Genomic DNA, 15790 nt, shown 5'->3' on the forward strand with positions numbered 1-15790 from the left:
GGCAGGGAGAAAGGAATGTCTGGAACAGCCAAAGAAACTCAGAAGGGTCCCGGAGCTCAAGGATCGGAGTAATGCAATTTTCACTTTTTTTCTCTTTACGTAAGAAGAAACTGCTTAGATGACAGGGCCTCTTTCTTGAAACAGGAACTTCTGTTAGCAATATGTTAGCAAGAGAGGGCACTCCCAGCCCCCTGCCCCCACGCCCTCCCCAGGCGATGGATAATTATGTTATGATAGCTTATGTAGCCGAATGTGATACATGCCAAATGCCATACGTAAACACTTGACTGTAAAATCTGCCCCCCTCTTTCCAAATAAGTGCATTTATTGCCTCTATGTGCAACTGACAGATGACCGCAATAATGAATGAGCAGCTAGAAACACATTATGCTTGAGATGTCTTAACCTATTCCCAAATGCCTTCTATTTTTCAAAGCAGTGGTCAAGCCCTTGCCCAGAGCTCTCTATTCTGGAAGAGTCGTCCAGGTGGGGCTGGGCACTGGCCACTGAATGATGCCAGGGCACACTTGCTACTGGAGTCCAGTTTCAATTGCTTCTGTGCAATAAAACAAAGTGCTTATAAAATGAATTAAAAAAGAAAAAAACCCTGACATTTGCCAGGGCTTCAGTGATGATCTGAAAGGCTACACTGTGTGTCTGTGGCCAGGTCCTACTGATGTTTAGCTTGGTTGTATCTAGATGATCACAGCAGAATTTCAGTATCAGTATGATTCCACAAACATTGCCACTGCCAGGCAAAGAGGTGGGTGTTCTCATAAAAGCAGCCTAATGTAATCAGCCACCAATGCATGCACCATGGCGGCAGACGTGCTCTTTTCCAGCCAAAAAGCCCGTCTCTGAGAGCTTGTTCTGTTGTCAGGTGGTATCTCCTCCAAGGCAAAAACTGAGTTTTCTTTTCCTCTTGGACTTCCCACCCACAAAGCAGAGAGTTCAGACTTGACCCACAGTGCCAGTTCCTGTGTGAAGCCTGGGTTCCGGATGTGAGAGTCACTCACCTTGGAAGTCCCCCAAGCGGTAAATGCCTCTGACAGAAGAAGGGGTACATGCTTGTTGCTAGCTGTATAATCATGTGCTTTTAGGGAAAAGAGCTTTGAGTCACCACATACTAGATACACGAATCTAGGCATGTCATTTCATGTCTTTGCATCTCAGTTTCCACATTTGTAAAAGAAGACAAATACTTTGTTTTCAAGCCTATTGTGAGGTCAAATGAAGTGATGTGTGTCCAGGGTCTAACACAATGCCTGGCCCCTAGGAGATGCTCGACAAATGTCAGCTTTCCTCTCAGATTGCCTCTATGTGCCTGATAATGAGGCCAACTTAAAAGAATAAAAGAAGAGACAAAATAATAGAGAAGTTTCACCTTGGGAAATAAGCCAGGAAAGTTCAAGCTCAGGGCCTGGAGACTTCGTAGCAAATAAGTCATGGACTGTAGACTGAGAAGAACTAGGAAACTTTATATGATTCCTTAGGTATGCATTACTTTTCTCTGCTTTTTACTTTTGTTTTTGTTACCCTCCTCTTCCTAGTTATTTCTCAGGATTGCCTAAATAGAAAGCCAGCAGAGCCTGTGAGATTGTGATCTAAGAAGCTGTGATGTAGGGAGCAGGGGGAGACAGGGCCCTTCTCAGCTGTTGGGCTTGGGATATGAGCCCCAGAACACCAAGGAGGTGGCGCCTGCTACCCAGAGTAGAGGAAGATCAACTGAGGCCCTAGCTCTGAGCAGAAAAGGTGGGAGACGTCAGCTCTCCTAGGCCAGGAGAGCGGCCACCATGGCTAAGTAGTAGGAAGTCTATGCAGCTCTCCAGCAAACTGCAAGAGCCCAAAAAGTGCTGGTTGTATGAATAACTGAACAAGCAGGTGAAAGAAGTGATGATGTAATGGAATTCAAGCTAAAAAAAACCCAGGCTTAAAATGTGAATTCTAATTTTTTCCTATTTAGTATCTGTGTGATCTTCAAAGCAACCTCTTTGGGCCTCAGTTTTGTCATGTCTGAAATGGTGAGGTACGGCCAGGTGCTGTGGCTCACGCCTGTAATCCCAACACTTTGGGAGGTCGAGGCAGGTGGATCGCTTGAGGCCAGAGTTCAAGACCAGCCTGGGCAACATAGTGAGACCCTGTCTCTACAAAAATAAAAATTTTTTAAAAATTAAAAAAATAAAATGGTGATCTGGGGGAAGGAGTTATAATCTGGCCTGCTCACTTAAACTCAAAAGTTTGTGGTGAAGGCTAGATGAGGTCACCAACAAAAAACCTACACCGAATGCTGGAATTTTCAGGACAGCATTGTGATGGTGAGGGTGGCCATAAGAACCATCTGGGGAAAATCACTCAAAGGAAGACTTCTGGGATTTGGTTCAGCCCTGGCCGGATCCCACTCCAGGAGAGAGGGCAATCTCTTCACAGTCAGATGAGCTGATCATCTCAGGGCAACCCAGTGAAAGTATCCCTTTCTGGCAGCTTCCAGGGTTGCTTTTTTTCACAGGACGGTGGGCCAAAGTCCCTGCCTGCTGCTGCCACCCTCTGGCAGCAACCTGAGCCGCACTCTTGTCAATTTCACTGGTTAGAACACCTAATTTTTGCACATTCGTTTACATTTGCATAGTGTTTTTCAGTTTACACTTTTCCCCCCTCAAGAATGATGCCCTTTCATCCAAACAATATCCTTGTGGCATAAACATTTTTGTAGATGAAGAAACCAAGGTTTGGGAAAGGTAAATGGTTTGTCTAAAGAGACTCGGAAAGGAGATGAGACCAGGCTTTCTGATTCCAAGTCCTGTGTTCTTTTCACTGTCACAGGGGCATGTCAGTTAGTTCTACTGCTATTGTTGCACTTCTCAAACTCTGACAGAAGCGGATATGCACATGGAGTTCTCCTGACCTCCTCTCTCACCCCATTCCTCCAACACATCCCCAAATTCTCCAGACCCCATCTGTACCTGCAGCTGCCTATGAGTGAAGGGGAGTAAGGACTACAGATACGAACAGGGCAGAGCAGCACCTGCTCTTCTCTGGGATTCAGACTGATGAAGGAGATGAGACAGATACCCAGGGACCTCAGAACCTGGGAGAAGTGCACATGGAATTCACCAGAGGTCAAAGGGACTCCAGCTAGGTGGTACCTGAGCTGGTCCTGAAGAGACAAACAGGATGTAAGTTCACAAAGAGGTAGATGCAGGATCTTCCAGGCAGAGGAACTGGCAGAAGCCAGGCTTCAGTGAACCGAACCAGAGGATACCTGCTCTGGTTGGGCAGAGGAGGGAGGCAGGTGGTGAAGCTGGAGAGGGAGGTTGGAGGAGATCTCGGCAAGATGGAATTCATACTGTTTTCTAAAGGCAGCAATAAACCAGCCATCCTGCATGTCTCCCATTTATTCACTTAACAAATATTCATTGTAATAGGCATATACTCTCTTTCTCAGGATAAGAGCAAAAGCTTAACTTTGTTACATAATATTCATTTATTTCTTCAATGGATATTGGCTGCCTACTTTCCTTGTGCCAGGTATTCTTCTAGGCCCTGGGGATGTATTTCTGTGGATATTGAACTTTTGCTTTAGTGGGAAAGGCATAACAAACAAGAACAATAAGTAAAATAGAAGTATTTAGATAGTGACAAGTATTCAAGAGAAAAATAAAGTAGAAAAAGAGTCATGCAAATTAGGGACGTGGGTGGGGATTTGCTCTTTTGGAGAGCATGGCCACAAAGGACTGAGGGAGGAGGTGGCTCTCAGTAAAGGCCGAAAGCAGCAGTTTCCAACCTTCTTGGCACTAGGGGCCAGTTTTGTAGAAGACAATTTTTCCATGGACCGGAGGGGGTTGGGGGAGGATGGCTTCAGGATGAAACCGTTTCACCTCCCATCATCAGGCATTAGACTCTCAGAAGGAACGCAACCTAGATTCCTCAAATGCACAGTTCACAATAGGGCTCGCACTCCTTGGGGAAGCTAATGCTGTGGCAGAGTTCCTAACAGGCCACGGACAGGTACCAGTCTGCGGCCGGGGCTTGGGGATCCCTGGCCTAAAGGAATTGAGGGAGACAGACAGGCAAATACACAAGGAGGGACAGTCCAGGCAGGGGGAACTGCAGGAACAAACGCCCTGAGGTGGGACCATATCTGGTGTGTGTGGAGCCAGAGGAGGAGGCCAGCATTGCTGGGGAGTGAGTGAGGGAAGGTGGAAGGAGAGGAGGCCAGAGAGGCCCAGAAGGGACAGGCAGGTCGAGTAGGAGGTCACAGCAGGCCTTGTTCAGAGTGGGAGCGAGTCAGTGCTGACTGCCACACAGTCTGGCTCTTTCTGCAGGGTTTTAACAATGGACAAGGAGTCTTTTCTGCAGTCTGGTCCTATAGATTTGATGAGGTGTGGGCAGTACAGCCAGGGGGACTGGGAGGTCTAGCTCTTGGAATGCACCCAGGGCCCTTTTAACGCTCAGCATTCACCTGGCTGTGTGCTGTCCTTCCTCCTGCTGCAACCACCCCACACACACTCAGGGGAATGAAACGGCTGCCTTGTTACATTCACAGAACCTGTGGGCCCGGCTCTTCACTGCTCTACTGTGTCTGGAGTGATGCGGGGAAGACTTGAATGGCCAGGGTGATGCAAATGGTTGAGCGCTGGGTGGGCTGGGGCTCCGAGCGTGCGTGGTGCCTCCGAGAGAGTGGCCTCACTTGCATGCCTGGGGCCTGTGCCTGGAGGCTGGAGGATAGTCACCCAGAGCACCCCACAAGGCCTCTCCATGAGACTAGGCTCCTTGCAATGTGGAAGCTTCCTGCTTAGGAGTATCCAGAAAAGGGGCCACAGCGAGCATCCCAAAAGCCACAGGTGGAGTGGGCCTGGCCCCTTCTGACCCAGCCTTGAGAGGCCATAGCATCCTCCCACTGCACTCACTTGGTTGGAGGGGTCACAGAGCCCAGATTTTAGCAGAGGAGACGTTGACCCCACCTCTTGATGGGAGTGTGTAAAGGAATTGGTAGCCTCTTAAAAATACCACTACAAGCCGGGCTCACACCTGTAATCCTAACACTTTGGGAGGCCAAGGTGCAAGGATCACTTGAGCCCAAGAATTTGAAACCAGCTGGGGCAACAGAGCAAGATCCCATCGCTACAAAAATAATAAATAAATAAATAAATAAATATATAAATATTAAAAAAATAAAATAGGAAGAAGATTCAAGCAACCTCAAACGCTGTGCCCACATGAAAAGGCATCCTACCTGGGTGTCTCTGAACCTCAGATAAAAAAGCTCTGCAGGAGGTTCCTGGGAAGGAGGCTATATCCTCACCCCCCTTCCACCAAGGGCTATATCTGTAAACATGTAACTAATTCCCCATGGGGGACAGGGCAGTGTTGTGTGCCACACTTGTGCCAAATATGTATTAATAAACTCTGGACCATATTGGCAGCTTTGTGGTTTTCCATAGTCTTTTGCAGCCTGCAAAACATTTTCCGATTAGAAGCCCCCGCTGTTTTATCTATTACATGTGACACTGAGTAAGCCTCTGCATATCCGCTGGGGGTTGGTAAGTAACATCAGAGCGTGCAGGGAGGGGAAAAGAATTAAAAAGGGAGCTAATGTCATCCGTGGGGAATAGCTGAGGAAGGAAAAAACCACTCTGGAAGAGAGGGGTTGCAGAAGGATTTTTTGCAATGTATTATGACCACTCAAGGCAGGCACACATGTGTGTCTGTTGTCCCAGCCTCAACATGTAAAATGAAACTCCAAAGAATGTTATACCATGAGGTAGCTGGGAGGGTGGAGGGAAGGAGAGAGATTTTTATTTCACAAAGCAGTTTGATTTTCTGAGAGCCATATGCTTGCTTTTCTTTTTCCCAAAAAGCCCACAGTCGCATGTGGAAAAAATTTAGAATTTTATTGGCTTTCAAGGAAGAGGGAATTGGAAACGTTAGATAAGTAGGTATCACATGGAACAGTATTTCATAGCACTCCCCCAGGCCTGTGGGTGAATGCCACGCTATAAAGCTGCAGAACTGTGGACAGAAATGCAAAACTGAGATGTGGCAAGAGCTGTGGGCTGGGGACAAGATGTGGGCTCCAGTCCCTGCTTTGCTGCTTAACTCCACCAAACCACTTCGCTTTTCCTGAAATATGGGGGGAAGGCAATATTTGCCCTGTTGATGTTGTAAAACCAATGTAAGTATGTAAGAAGGCCCTGAATGTGGTGTCTTGGCACTCAAAGGGACAGTCACATGTCAGGTATTGCTATCTATGAGGATGTAACCTAGAACCCAACCTAAGCTAAGGTATTCATTGGTCCACTTTTTAAGCAAACACATTAATTAAATGCTGTATGAGAATACTTTGTAAGTGGCGGAAACTCAACTGAAAATACCTCATGCAAAAATAGGAAAATGATTAGCTCATGTGTTAATTCATCCAATCAGTAAGTTGACAACACTCTGCTGAGTACCTGCCACTTGCCAGCTGCTGCTCTAGGAAGGGTGCATGTTCTAAAGGGGAGATACAGATAACAATAACCGCATATACACTGAGAAATAAAAATGAAATCCCAAGTCCTCCAACCAACTGAAAGGACCCCTGCCCGGCCAAAGAGACCTCAGAGAAACCTTAAAAACTGACTTCCCAGCCATGACAGAGTGGGAAGTTAGACACATCTCCTTACACCCGCTTCTGCTAACTACTATTAGGCTGTTTTCCCTAAGGGTTAAACAGAAACCAGCCCTGTTTCAATACAACAACTGATCAGTGTTCCTTCCTCATTAGAGACCACTGACCATGGGGTGGTTTTGGCCAGTCTATAGAGGTTGCACACAGAAGGCCTTTGTGTCCCCTGCTTCACCTTTTGACTTATAGAACCTAACTGTAATACATTTAAATGTTGAGTTTCCACCCCAGAGTGAACATGGGGTGCATGTTGCACACATTAGCCTGCTATGCATGCCACGCCTCCCGTTTGCGACTACTTATAGCTCCTCCTATAACCTGTTGATTATGTATGTTTGACCCCCCTCTTCAGCATAAATCCTTGTCTTATTCTTCCCACCCTTATTCTTCCCATCCTTGCTTCTGACTTCTGGCCAGAGGCTACACTTCCAGCCTGTCAGAATGGTCACCTGCAGAAAAATACAGCTTTCCTTTCCAAATGTATGAATCTTGTCATTCTTCAGTTGACAATATATAATTTTTTCAGGTGGTTGTAAGTGCTATAAATAAGATAAAGCAAGGCAAGGGAATACAGAATTATAAGGAAGTGCTGTTGTAGGAAGGAGGGGTCAAGGATGGCCTAACGGAAAAGGTAACAGTTGAGTAGAACCCTGAAAGAAAGAGAGAGCAAACCATGCAGCTATCTGGTGGAAGAGCATTCCAGGGAGATAGATCAGCAAGTGCAAAGGCCCTGAAGTGGGAGCTAAAATGCTCGTGAGGATGCAGTGGGCTGAGCGAGGGCTAGAGTGGTAAGAGAGGAGGACGGGGGAGCAGCCAGGCCATGCAGGGCCTGAGAGTCATGGTGAGGATCTTGGAGTTGGATGGGGAGCTGTAAGGGGGTTCTGAGCAGAGTAGTAGTGTGATCCAACTTATGGTTTTAAAAGGATCTCCTGGGCCACTTGTGGAAGCAGGGAGACCAGTGTGAGGGCTACCGCAGTAGTTTGAGCAAAAGGACTAGGAAGGTAACAGCAGACATAGAATGAATTGGATTCTGAATATTCTCAAAGGCAGTGCTGGTGGGATCTTCTTATGGATTGGATGTAGAATGTGGATGCACAACAAAGGTGTGGGAGTGGTTCAGGCACAGCTGGATCCATGCACTTGGATAATAAAATTGGGACTCTTCATCTTTCCATATCTCTTGTCTGTGCTTTCTTCCGCATTGGCTTCATTTTCAGGTAGCCTCTTCCCATACAGTGAGGAAGATGGCTTCCAGCACCTGGCTCAACTCTGGGCATGCTCAGAAGAGCAAGGAAGCTTTTTGTTCACAAAGTCTTCAATAAATGTCCTCTCTAGCCTCATTGGCTTGAACTGGGTCATGTGCTCAGCCTGAACCAATGAGAATAACAGGGAGGTGGGGGAGTGGGGTGGAATTATGCTGACTGGGTTAGGCCTAAACCACAGCCTTCATTCCTAGAGTTCTGGGTAGTTGGCTCCCTTGAGTAAATGGGGAGATGTGGTGATGGAAAGAAAGCCAAGGGTGGTTATTGAGAGAAGGGGGGCTGGGTGTAAGCTGGCCACCACAATGTCCAATGCATCCAGAGAAAGTTTAATGAAGGGCATCTAATGTGAATGGAAAGGAGGGTACTCATAAGAATGCAATTTGGTGACCTATTACATGTGAAGGCTGAGGGAGAAAGGAGGCTGTAGATGGTTCCAGAATAATCTAGGCAATGATGTTAATAGAAATAGAGACTATGGGATTCAAAGTATGCGTGGGTTGCAAAGGAGTGAGATGAGTTAAATTTTACGATGTTAAAAAAAAAAAATTACAATGTAAGAGAGACAGACATCACAGAAATGATTAACCACAAGTCAGGGCAGTGCCAAATAGGCGTTAAATGAGAAGAATAAGCACAATGCTCAGGGGAAACTATAGCTGTGGTGCCTGCAGGTCATAGATAGAGGGACGGGCATTGGCATCTGGCTCTGAACAAATCAAAAGTGAAGTTTGAAGGTCTTTGACTAGGAGCACTTAATTATCCATGGCCCTCAACCCCTTGACGTCCCTAGCATCTTTGCTGTTGTTTGCTTCACCTTCAGTCTGTGTACCAGAGCTGCTAACAGGAAGTCCATCTCACTGCGTGGTTTCCCTTCTTCCTTCTTGCCCCAGGCACAGCCTTCTGTTTAAGCAGTGAAACAGCAAGGGAAAGAGTTACCTGCTGCTGAGGGGCAAAAGAGTACTTTGTCTGGCTGCAGATGGAAGACTGGGTGATTTGGTTTCAGGAGAGGAGCCTGTGGAAAGGAGGGGAAGCCCGGCTGAGGCCTTTTTTTTTTTTTTTTTCTTTTTTTTGAGACAGAGTGTCACTCTGTTGCCCAGGCTGGAGTACAGTGGAGTGATCTCAGTGCTCTGCAGCCTCCGCCTCCTGGGTTCAAGTGATTCTCCTGACTCAGCCTCCTGAGTTGCTGGGACTACAGGTGTGCGCCACCACACCTGGCTAATTTTTGTATTTTTAGTAGAGACGAGGTTTCACCATGTTGGCCAGGCTGGTCTCAAACTCTTGACCTCAAGGGATCCACCCACCTCAGCCTCCCAAAGTGCTAGGATTACAGGCGTCAGCCACCGTGCCCGGCCCCAGCCCAGGACTCCTAAAGGAGAGGCAAAATCTAATCAGCACAACTTCTCCCAAAGACTGGTAGGAAATCTATGGAGAAAGAAATACTCTCCTGTCTGCTGAGAAAAAGGAAAGAATTAAACAAGAATGTGCTGCGTCGGTTAAAGCTTCCCAGGAAAAGATAAGGGTGGTGAAAAATCAGAATTAGATCATGCCAGCCAAAGCAATTAAGGAGAATACGATGTGCTTTTACAAATATCAGGGGGAAAGAAGATTATGGAGAGGAAATAAGACTTAATAAATGCAGAGGACCATGAAATTAATGATGACCACAAATGGCTAAAATACCCAATTCATTTTTTGTTAGCCTTTAACTAGGAAAACAAAGGAAAGAAATTGAGCAATTAAAGAGTAAGGACCCAAAAAAAAAGTAAGAACAACTTGAGAGAAGAGTTAAGTAGACGCTGGCAGGGAGGAGGTGTCTGCACCGTGTGGCCCTCAAACTCTGCAGGCACCCTCCTGGGACATTACCGTCACGGGCTCAGGGAACAGCCCAGCCCCGCATTGGCACTGGGCTGGTGGGCAGGATGCCTGAAATTCTGAGTGCAACCAATTGACAGAACTTCCCCACTTTCTGGGGAAAGAGTGAGCGAGGAGGGGAGAATGGGAAGGAGAACCAGGCCAGGGTCTTCAGAGAATGGTGACCTTGGAGCCATCATGACTGCTCCAGGATAAACAGAGAGACAGGCTTTACTGGGCTTCCACATCACCCCTCTCTTCCCATTCCTTCTCTCTCCTTCTGCCTCCAGCGCTCACCACCCTGTGTTCAGTGCACATCTGTTGAGTTCTTCCCTATGAAAAGCGCACTGACAAGATTGTCACGCTTCATAAGAAATGGAAGGAAGTACAAAGCATGTTGAGGGAACAAAAATGGCTTGTCCTTTTTTTGCTTGAGGGGAGATCACATTGGTTTCTGTGACTTGCAACCAAAAGTCCTACTCATAAAGCCCTGTTCTACAACAGGCACTGGGGATACAAAGATGTGAGACACAGTGCTGCTCTTAATGAGCTCACAGCCCAGGAAGGAGACATACACACACACACAGCTTTGCAATATGGTGTGGTGCATGCAATAATGGTGGATGTATGGACAAGGTGCCTTGCCAGCTCAGAGGAGGAGTGAGCAATGTTGCTCCCATAGGCCAGTGAAGAAAGCTTCTAAGAGTTTCTTTTGCTTGCTCCTGAAGGATGACTAGAATTTGGACAACTGGCAAAGGTGCACTCTTCAGACAGCAGGAAGCCAGTGTGCAGAGGCCAAGAGGCACAAAGCGCCTGTAATATCCAGCATATAAATCATTCCTTTTTCTTTCTAAATCTTTCCAGCTAAACCCTCTGGCTGCCTAAAATTCCCTCATAATTCGGATATTTCTTGCTAGAGAAAGAGTTGTAGGAATAGGTTCAACTTTTGGCTAACCTCAAGGATTAGGCCACTTTGACGTCCCTTAATTGCATTGCAAAAGAAAACTGAAATGTGAGGACACTGCTTACCCAAAGCAATAGGTAACTGCTGGTGGCCGTTCTGACAGTGACTGGCTACAGTGGGGAGCTGGGGAAGTACGCGGTCTCGGGGAAGGCAGGGCCAAGGAGGCCAAGTCCTATTCTCTATCTCAGCGGCAATGGGAAGCTGCTGAGAGGTCTAAGCAGCAGGTGACAGGGTAGGTTCGAATTTTTTAAAAATCACTCTGGTTTCGATGTGTATATAATTTGGAGTGGGCCATGTGATGTGAATACAGGTCCAGGTGACAGATGAGCCTGGGGCTTGGATTAGTGCAGAGGCAGTGAAGACAGAAAAAAAAAAAAAAAGGGCAGGATGTAGTGATGAGTTGAATATGATGGTGTGGAGTCAGGGTATGGAGAGGAAGGTATCAAATGGAACACCTTGGGGTTTGGGATCACGTACCTGGATGGGGATGCACTAACTAAGATGGAAAGCCCTAGAAGAGGACCCATGGTGAGCCTCACCCAACCCTTAACTCACCTTGTTCTTGCATGTAGATGTGCCCAAGCGGCCATTGGAGGTACCACTGCTGCCACCATCACCCTGATTGACTCACAAACTGCTAGTTTGACAGTCAACAGGCCATGTCATGTCCAGCTGCCCCAATGGAGGGACATGGCACTGTCAGACAAAGTGACCTTGGTGTTTTAACTTTTGTCATTCTGTATTGTGTTTACTAACTTTTGGGGATGGAGATGGGGGTGTAGTGAAGGAGAGGCTAATAATTAAGATAAAAGAACTAAAAGGAGCTTCGACTTGGCAAAAACATATTGAAGAGTTACATGATCAATCAATCATAAAGTGTTGAAATTGGGAGGAAACTTAGTTAAAAAAATAATCTTTTCCAGAGCAGTTTTGACAGTAGTTCAAATACCCTCTGCTTCAGTGTTTCCAGTCCTAGGAGCAAACTGTCTCAAAAAGCAGCCGGTTCCATTGTCAGAGGATTCTGATAGAAGGAGATAAGGTTTTCTTGTATTGAATTGAAATTTATCTCTGAGCAACTTCCATTCATTTGTCTTGGTTCCATTCTCTGGAGGGAGAGTAGGTCAATGTCCCTTTTAAAATGTGGTGCCCAGAAAGCAACACAGAACTCCAAATGTGGTCTGATTTAGTTAAAGCCCTGTGGGGAATTTAGAGGGGGAAGAAAAATAAAGCCACGAGTTAACCAGCTTTAAAAAATGACTGTCATAGAAAGCTCCCATAAGCGGAACCTTAGAATCATAAACTAAAGGGAGCCTTTGAAAACACCCAGCTGGTTTGTTTCCTTGCAGAGGAAAATCACACCTAAATCACACCTCTGTCTAACCCAGAGATACTGACCTATTTTTTAAGACCTCTAAAAGCAAGGGTTCCACTGATGTTTATTGCAGAGAGATTTCTTACAAATCAATCTGTATAAAATATCTTCAAATCAGTGTTTTCTAGTAGACTAATTTGTTTTTACATTTTCCTCTTTCTCTTGCTATTATCTTTCCGACCACATAAATTGTCTTCCTAATGAAGCCGCTTATTGTATCATATTCTGGGAGTGTATGTTCATCTGCTCCTGTAGTGTTTCAGCTCCTACTGCATTAATTAACTGTGCTTCCTCTATTATTTTCCTCTTTTTTGCATGCGATCCATGGCATTTATCCTTATATTGTTGCATAATGCTTTGTGCGATGGATGTGTTCTCAAAATCGTGTGCAAATCTAATCTTCGTAAATTGAGTCTCTTCAATTAGAAGTGCCTTCCAAATGCATTTCAAATGTTCATTATTTAAAGTCACTCTGTGGGAGTTGGCTTGGTAGAACAGAAAACACAGGACCTTTGGGTCTTCTTCTTACAAGCTGCGTGATCTTTACCGGTGACTTAATCTACTTGAGCCCTAGTTTCTCATCCATGAAATGGGGATAAAAATGCCTCTTCTCAATATGTTGTTGCAGACAATAAATAAGCTAAGAAAAAATTAGTGCAACTTAAAAAATAGATGTCTTCTTATCTTTAAAGTGAAGAGTCCTCTTTAAAGACAATAATAGTCTCAAAAGTCTATTTTGCAAGTTCAGATGTTTTCGCATCACATGTTCTTAAAGGAGAACACAGCATATATTGACTTTGCTGTCTGGCTGTGGCAGCTTTCTACCAAACTTCTTGGATTCACGCCTCCAGAACCCTGTCTTGTCTGGGCTGACTTTCTCATTTGCAGAGGTGAACATCTGCAGTGTTCATGGCCATCTTGCTGTGTCCCTGCTTTTACCACTATGCTTGAGTTCTTGAAGCTTAAGTAACTTAAGCTTAAGGGATGTAACATCCCTTCTGTTTTCATTATCATTTAAATATCTCTTTCTGAATATCCTAACCTGCTCATTTCCATGTTATTTGAATCCTTTTTGTTTCCCCAAGAATCACCCATCTCTCCTACCTGACTCTGAGTTCCTTGAGACATCATGTCCACAGGCCAAGAGTAGTATATGAATGAATGGCTAATGACCCTCACAAGAAGTTCTTTCTATAGCCTGACATATCAAGCAATTCACTTCAACTCTCTGAGATTCCATTTCCTCATCTGTAATATTAGGATATGCAACGATATCAGTGGTTTCCAGGAGGCTGGGGTGCCTTCTCCTTGGGGATCTATGATGATAGAAATGGAGCAATGTTTTTAAAAGCTCAAAAGAAAGTGTGTGTGTTGCCAGTTAAGGCTATGTTGGCTAATATGAACACTGTCTCTTGCTCTGGTTGAATGATGTCAACTCTGTGGGTATCGTAGATAAAATCATGTTGCTTAGCATGTGTATCCATCAAGATTCTTGGCTGCATGCAATAGAAACTAAGTCTAGTTGACTTAAGCAGAAAATAATTGCTTCGGGAAAATGTCTGCCAGCTCCAGAGCAAACGAAAAGGCAGGAGGACTAGACTCTGGACATGGGCAGTAGCCAGGAAAAGCTGAGCAATGAGGAGCTCAGCCAAGGTCACATCACAGAAGTGGCATGGTTGGGATGCCACTGGACACCAGGCACTGACCCATGGGATCCACCAGGACATGGGATGCCACTACCCAGCAGACTGCATTCCAAACCATGGTTGCTGCTTTGTGTTACTTGCTCCAGATGCAAAGTCCCAGGTTGACACCACCCAGTTGGCAATTTTTTTTTTTTTTTTTTAGACAGAGTTTTGCTCTTATTGTGCAGGCTGGGGTGCCATGGCGCGATCTCGGCTCACTGCAACCTCTGCTTCCAGGGTTCAAGGGATTCTCCTGCCTCAGCCTCCTGAGTAGCTGGGAGGCATGCACCACCATTCCCGGCTAATTTTGTATTTTTGGTAGAAATGGGATTTCTCCATGTTGGTCAGGCTGGTCTCAAACTCCCGACCTCAGGTGATCCGCCCACCTCGGCCTCCCAAAGTGCTGGGATTACAGGCATTAGCCACTGCGCCTAGCCGAGTTGGCAAATCTTAAGTCTTGTGTGCTCTTGCCCAGTTGCTGAAGGACAGGGACAACAAGTATAAGGCTGTCAAAAACTCTATTTTATTAGGATTCCCCAAATATAAGAAGGAGATCAGCTGCTGGCCAGCCCACAAAATGAAACAAAACAAAATCCACTATGGTTGTTAAATGTTTGTTTTTTGTTTATTTTATTGAGACAGGGTCTGACTTTATTGTCTAGGCTGGAGTGCAATGATGCAATCATAGCTCACTACAGCCTCAAACTCCTGGGTTCAAGCAATCCTCCTGACTCAGTCTCCCAAGTAGCTAGGACTAGGACTACAGGCATGCACCACCACATCCAGCTTGTTAAACGTTTTTCATGACCAAAAAACCAATAGAACTTAACTGATAGTAGAGAAACATATTTTGGAACACGAGATCAATGGAAGAAAAAATAATGAACAGGTTTAAAGATTAAAAAAAAAAAAAAAAGATTGACTATAATAGGCGATCTCTAATGTTGTTCACAGACTTAGACGCCCCCTGCAGGCAGGATGAAGGAATAAAGACTGGACTGATTTTCTCAAGCCCTTTCTTTCATTGAATATATGTCATAATAATCTGGACTTGTAGAATTAATCACTGCTTAGAAATAGCTAGCTCATAGCTGCTACACATAAGAGAAAACAAAAGTAATAATGCCTTAAACATGGTATGGAGGTCCTATTGGTTTGAATGTGTCCCACAAAGTTCATGTGTTAGAAACTGAATCCCCAAACCAACATTATTGGGAGGTGGGATTTGTAAGAGGCTCTGCCCTCGTGAATAGATTAGTGCTTTTCTCACAGGAGTGTGTCCCTGGATAAAAGGATAAGTTTGGACAGCTTCCTGGTCTCTCTCGTGTCCATGCTCTCTTGCCCTTCCACCTTCCACCATGGGATATCACGGCAAGAAGCCCCTCACCAGTTGGAGGCTCCCATACCTTGTATTTCCCAGGCTTTAGAACTGTAAGAAATAAATCTCTGTTCTTTATAAATTACCAGTCTCAGGTATTCTGTGATAGCAGCACAAAACAGACCAAGACAAGTGGTTTCTTTCACATAAAAGAAATCTGAAGTGGTGTCCATGAGCCCGGGCCTCTTTTATTTTTGCTCTGCCATCATTAGTATTACAGGGCTCCCATCCTCAAAGACACTTCCTTAAGGCTGCTGGAGGGAAGTAGGCAGAAAGGTGAAGGGAAAAAAGACAAGAGAGAACAGATAAACCGTCTGACCCCTCTTAAGACTTCCTGGAAGTCCTGAGATCTACATTTAGATTTAACAATGTCTGCTTGCATCTTATTGACCACCCTTAACTGTAAGATAGCCTGGGCGTTGTGGTCTTTTATTAGGGCACATGGTCACTCAAATATTGAATGAGCAACTAGCAGTCTTCGCCTCCCCAGGGAAGTTTCAGAGATAGTGAGAAGTTTGATTTAGTGGCCTTTGACTCTCCCTTTGCTCCAACTCTGTCCCTCCCCTGAGTCGACTTTATGTGATATCACTTAGGACGAGGGAAGCTTCCAGGGA

Source organism: Macaca nemestrina, chromosome 1, assembly GCF_043159975.1.
Source record: "Macaca nemestrina isolate mMacNem1 chromosome 1, mMacNem.hap1, whole genome shotgun sequence".
Taxonomy (NCBI): domain Eukaryota; kingdom Metazoa; phylum Chordata; class Mammalia; order Primates; family Cercopithecidae; genus Macaca; species Macaca nemestrina.